Source organism: Phyllostomus discolor, chromosome 3 (genome assembly GCF_004126475.2).
Source record: "Phyllostomus discolor isolate MPI-MPIP mPhyDis1 chromosome 3, mPhyDis1.pri.v3, whole genome shotgun sequence".
NCBI classification, from domain to species: Eukaryota; Metazoa; Chordata; class Mammalia; order Chiroptera; family Phyllostomidae; genus Phyllostomus; species Phyllostomus discolor.
The window spans coordinates 113782715-113788797 of record NC_040905.2 but is presented as its reverse complement, the minus strand read 5'-3'; positions in this window follow the sequence as shown (position 1 = coordinate 113788797).

Sequence of the window (6083 nt, the reverse complement as noted above, 5' to 3'; positions counted from 1 at the left end):
TGGTTGTCCCAAGGCCCCTGTTGAGCCTTCTCAGAGATCCAGCCCAGGGAGAGCAATTGCTACTTAGTCATGATTTCTGTCTCATGAAATCTTTGTGTGTGCATGCAAAATGGTTTCTTTGAATTTCTTTTTTATAATTAGTTTATGTTTTATTGTATATTTTGCCATTACCACTTATCCCCCTTATACCCTTTTCCACCCCACTCTGAATTTCTTATCTTCCTAATTTTTTCTGCTAAACTAAAAGTCATTTGTGATTATTATCTTTATTTTTCTTATTGTCCTTATATATTAGGATTTCCCAAACAGCACATAATTTGTTAATATTCTGTATTATTTCCTCTTAGTTATTTATTATTAACTTTTGATGTTAAAAATTAGCCAAAGTTGGGAAGTGGGAGGGGATAAGACGGGGAGGGGAGAGGAAAGGATTATCAGGGAGCATGTATAAAGGACGTGTGGGCAAAGGGACAAAGCCAGAGAGGGGTAGAATCGACAGTGGGAGGTGGGGATGGCTGGGTGGGTGGGAGTGATGGGGAGAAAATGGAAACAATTGTACTTAACAACAATAAAAAGAAAGGGGAACAAAAAGGGAAATAAAAATATTTTTCTGTAAAAAAAAATTAGCCAAAGTTTTATGGGCTTACATCATGAGTTATTATTTTTCTACAAATGTTTAAAAAGTTTATTTTAAAAACAAAACTCAATTAGTTTAAACCACTTCATTCAATGATTCATTAAATGGACTGTATGCCTTTAGGGCTTCAGAAAATCAGTTTTTCAAGAATAATTTTTAATGTCAGAATAAGCCATTTTATTTTGCAGAGTTTTAATTATTGAATTAAAAATTGTTTTTCAGTCCTGACTGGTGTAACACAGTTGGTTCAGTGTTGTCCTGCAAAGGAAGCATGACCAGTGAGAGACAAACATCAATTGGTTGCCTTCTCGTATGCCTCCTGATGGGGATTCAAACCCATGGCCTTTCAGTTTATGAGACAGCACTCCAACTGACCAACTGAGCCACACTGGCTATGGCAATAGATTCAGTTTTAACTTTTTGTTTTGAAATAATTTTAGATTTACAGAGGAGTTGCAAGATGGTACAGAGTTCCATTTATTTGTTCCCCAGCTTCCTCCAATGTTAATATCATATGTTTATCAAAACAAAGAAATTAACATTGATATAATGCTATTAACTTAACCTGTATCCTTTTTGCCCTGGCTGGTGTGGCTCAATGGATCTAGCACCGGCCGATTGATGTTTCTCTCACACATCTCACACATCAAGGTTTCTTTCCCCCTCTTTTACCCTCTTTTAACCTCTCTCTAAAAATAAATAAAATGTTTAAAGAAAAACAAACCTATAACCTTTTTTGTCCTGAGTTTTTCTGCAGTCTTTTTTCTGTTCCAGGAATAGATTTGATTTTTATAGACATCTACTTGCCCACATTTTTATAAACCCAATGTAATCAAATGCACAAGACTTAACACTGGTTTTAAAAAATGCCTCTAGCCCTGGTTGGTGTGGCTCAGTGGATTGAGCACCTGCCTGTGAATCAAAGGGTTGCTGATTCCATTCCCAGTCAGAGCACATGCCTGGGTCACCGGCCAAGTCCCCAGTAAGGGGAGTGTGACAGGCAACCACACACTGATGTTTCTTTCCCTCTCTTTCTCCTTCCCTTCCTCTCTCTCTAAAAATAAATAAGTAAAGTCTTTAAAATAAATAAATGCCACTAATTAGGTAGTACAGCAACTGTCTCAAACATGTGTCCATATATTTTGACTGTTTTCATCTCTTCCTAAATGTCTTGTTTGCACAGAGAATTTACCAAATGGAGCGGGGGTACCAAGCATACCTCATGGTGCTTCCCTTGACAACGCTAAATAGGCAGAAAAGTGTGGGGATTTAAAAAAACTATCTGGTGTAGCCATGACTGGTGTGGCTCAGTTGGTCATTGTCCTACAAGGGAAAAGGTCAAAATTTTATCCCTGGTCAGGGCACATGCATGGGTTGTGGGTTTGTTTCCTGGTTGTGGCATGTACATGAGGCAGCCAATTGCTTTTCCTCTCTCACATTGATGTTTCTCTCTCTTTCTCCCTTCCCTTCTAAAAATAAATCTTTTTTAAAAATCTGGTGTGTAAAAAGTGTATGATCTTTGTTAAATTAATGTCAGATTGTACTCAGGAAGTTAGGTACAGCATCATGTGATTTGTTACTAAAGATGAAATGCATCCACGCACTTGCAGACATGCTCGCAGTCATGTAGAATTTGTCAGCACTGCACTTGAGACTGAGGAAGCAAGTCGGTGGTCACACTGACCCCTGACATGACAGACATACCAACCAACTAAACCTCCTACTTCAGGTTGTTGAATCCACAGGTGCGTTACCTGGCTGCTCAGTCCACCAGGAGAAGCTGTCTTGTCAGAAGCACCCTGACAAGAGGGATACTGCAGTCCAGCAAGGCCATCAGCAACAGGGTGAAGTTTGTGTAGTGCAAGCCGTCCTGGCCTGTTTCTTTGTTTGTTTGTTTGTTTTAATTTTTTTAAGAGATGAAAGGAGAGAGAAAAACATCAGTTTGTTGTTCTACTTATTTATTCATTAATTGGTTGATTCTTGTATGTGCCCTAATCAGAGAGAACCCACAACCTTGGTATGTGGGAATGATGTTCTAACCAACTGAGCTACCCAGCCAGGACCAGTCTTGGCCTGTTTTTATCTTCATGCAAAGAGACAGGAGCAAACCTTTGCTCTATTTCAGACTGAAGCGCATTGACTGGCAAAGGACGTGTTTTGTCAAAAACTTATGAGTTAAAGATTGAAGAGAAAAATATGTGAATAATTTTTACTTTCCATTCCAGTGAAGGATGGTTATTGGCTGAAACATGGATAACTGGACTGACACTGGCGCATGTAAATAAATGTGGTAAAAAAAATTGTGAGGACCCTATAGAAATTAATGTGTAGTGAGAGAATGTGTGGCTTTCCAACACAATCCAACTTTAGAAAAGTGAAACTAAGTGATTTAGTAATATGTTTGGTCAGTTTTCATTTGAATCATAAACAAAATGAGAACAAATGCAATGACATCACTGTGAAATATCTGTTGCAAAAACGTTACAGTGGGATGGGGAACACTGGGTACACTGCCTTCAGAACTGACATCTCTGCAGGAGAACAAAGCCCCGGACTTGGAGGAGGATTGCTCCCTTGAAGAATTTAAAACACCGCATTAGTTCAAAAAGTAAGAAAAGTTTCTCTCCACTACAGGAGATGTATGTCCTGCTCCATGTGCTGCCAAGGCCAGTGTGAGCCAAGTCCTTCCCTGATTTTGTTTTGCTTTCTCTTGTTCACACAGCCTGTCATGTAGATGCACTCCATAAATAAGAGGAATGAGAGGAGTGGTCGAATGTCTCAGTCAAGAATTGCTTGGACCCCTGCCTGTCATGTGGAAAGTTCAGTATCAAGAAGTCATGCTCATCAAAACGAGAGTATTTTATCTGAAAGGTTATATAAGTCAATATTAATGTCTTTTCTAATACCCAGGATTTTAATTCGGTGTACCTATACAATATAAAGGAAAATGAAAACCTTTTTTCTCCATCTGTCTGTCTCATCCCAGTGCCCTTCCCTTCCTGTAGCTGCTGTGGATGAGGGGGGACTGCTTTTGCCCCACTCCTGTGAAACTGCTGCTTCTCTCTTTCCTTCAGCTTCTGTACTCTGTCTCTCAGGATGGAGACAGGCTCCAGCCCCTCTCTGCCTTTGTAGCTGCCTCAAGACAAAGACCCTGTCAGCTCTCCTGCTGCCCTGATGGGTTGGGATCCTGGCCAGGCCCAGGTTCGAAAAGTCCTGATGGGACAGGTGAATGGAGGCTTGGTGTCAGCTGTTTCAGTTTCTCCTCTGAACCAACAGCCTCTGCCTCCGGGCCTTTACACAGGCCGCTTCCCACCCCTGAGTCGGCTGCAGAACCCCTGCACCAGGACGCTTTCCCTGAGGCTCCTGTTTCCCAGGAGACAGCACTTTGCTAGTCTCCCCATTCCTTCCCCTTGAGACTGTCAGCTGGAGAGCAGGAGCCCCCATATGGTCCCGCCTGTGCTGCTGGTGTTGTCCAGGGTGATTCTGGAAGAGAAATGGGCTTGCACTGGTCTCACATGGCAGTATGCATTTCTGGGGCCTGTGGTTGGGGAGTGCCACCAACATTCCCAGCAGTAATAGCTTTTTGCTGTAAGCATGCTTAGGGTCTTCTTGTGATTGACATTAAGACATTGTAACACAGAGCAGAATTGGTGAAAATTGCCCTGGCCTGGGCCTGGGTGCAGAGAAGTTTCTGAGAAACTGCTGATGTTTCAGAAGACTGCCTGCCTCAGGCCAGGTCAGCTTGACAAGGCGGGAACACCCTCTCCCCTCCTCCCACCACCACCTCTTGTGGGCCCCTTTTTGGACCTGGTCCATAGTAATCATGTGCCAGCTATAGAAGTGCTTTGTTTTTTATCTTTTTAAGACTGAATTTAACTATTTTATTTTATTTTATTTTATTTTTAACCCTCACTTGAGGATATGTTTATTGATTTTAGAGAGAGGAAAGGGGAGAGACAAACATCAATCGGTTGCCTCCCATATGCCCCTCAACCAAAGATTGAACTCACAACCTAGGTTCATGCCCTGGCCTGGCCTAATAGAACCTGCAACCTTTTGAGCCACCTGGACAGGGCTGAATTTAACCATTTTATTTTATTTATGTTGAATTTAACCATTTTAAAATGAACAATTCAGTGGTATTTAGTGCATTCATAAGGCTGTGCAACTTGTAGATCCACAACTTTTTTAAAAAGTTTTTTATTTATTTTTAGAGAGAGTGGAAGGAAAGGAGAAAAACATCAATGTGTGGTTGCCTCTCACACACCCCCTACTGGGGGCCTGGCCTGCAACCCAGGCATGTGTCCTGACTGGGAATTGAACTGGTGACCCTTTGGTTCACAGGCCAGCACTCAATCCACTGAGCCCCACCAGCCAGGGTGTGGGTCTACAACATTTTCATGCCCCAAAAGGAACCCTGTGCCCATTGAGCACTTACTCCCCACTCTTGCCTGGCTTACAGTTTTTGAAAGGTAAAATGCACACCTAGTAAAAAACAACTCAATACATATGGGACTATCCACAGGAGGTAGTCTCCTTTCCCGCCAGGTTCCCAGGGGCCACCACTGTTAGCAGTGTCTGCATGCATGTTCAGGTAATACACCGGTGCACTCTTCCCCACCCTGCTGTTTGTTACTTAACTCCCCGAGGTTATCCACACCAGAGTGTGTCCACCTCTTTCCATCTTATAAGCAGCTGCCCAACGTTCCAGAATTGGGATGGTCTGTAATTTAAATGCAAAGCGGATCATGTCTTTTCCTACTGAAGCCCTCTTCCTCTTTCTATACTTTGTTCCAAGACCACTTCCATGGAGGCAGTCCAAGCCCCCCAGCCCCCCAGCCCCTCCCTCCTTTGTATCACCTCTGTGCCTAGTAACTGCTTTTCCAGTTAGGCTGCGACATCATTGTCCAGCCCCCACAGCTGTGACCTCCTGGAGGTTAGGAGCTCTCTTCTTAGATTTTTTATCCTCATAGCCTAGCTTGGTGTCTGCACGTAGTAGATGCTCACTATGTGCAGGTGAGTGGCTCAGGGTGGAAGGCAGACAGGGTCCAGAGGTTGGGAACCCTGATTGGTGGAGGTGAGGAGGTTGTGCTGGCCTTCAGGATGCCAACCCCAGACCAGAGGGAGGGTCCAGAGCAGTCAATGCCCCTTGTGGCACCTTTTCTGAGGAACTGCTGCCTGTGTCAGGCTCAATGCCAGGTTCTGATTTACTGTAAACCTACAAAATTCCTCCTCCCTCCCTTCCTTTCTTTTGTCCATCTGCCCTTCCTTTTTTCTTTTAAATATTTTTTAAAGATTGTATTATTTATTTTTTAGAGAGAGGGGAAGGGAGGGGGAAAGGGAGAGAAACATCAATGCATGGTTGCCTCTCAGGTGCCCCCCACTGGGGACCTGGCCCACAACCCAGGCATGTGCCCTGACTGGGAATCAAACCAGCAACCCTTTA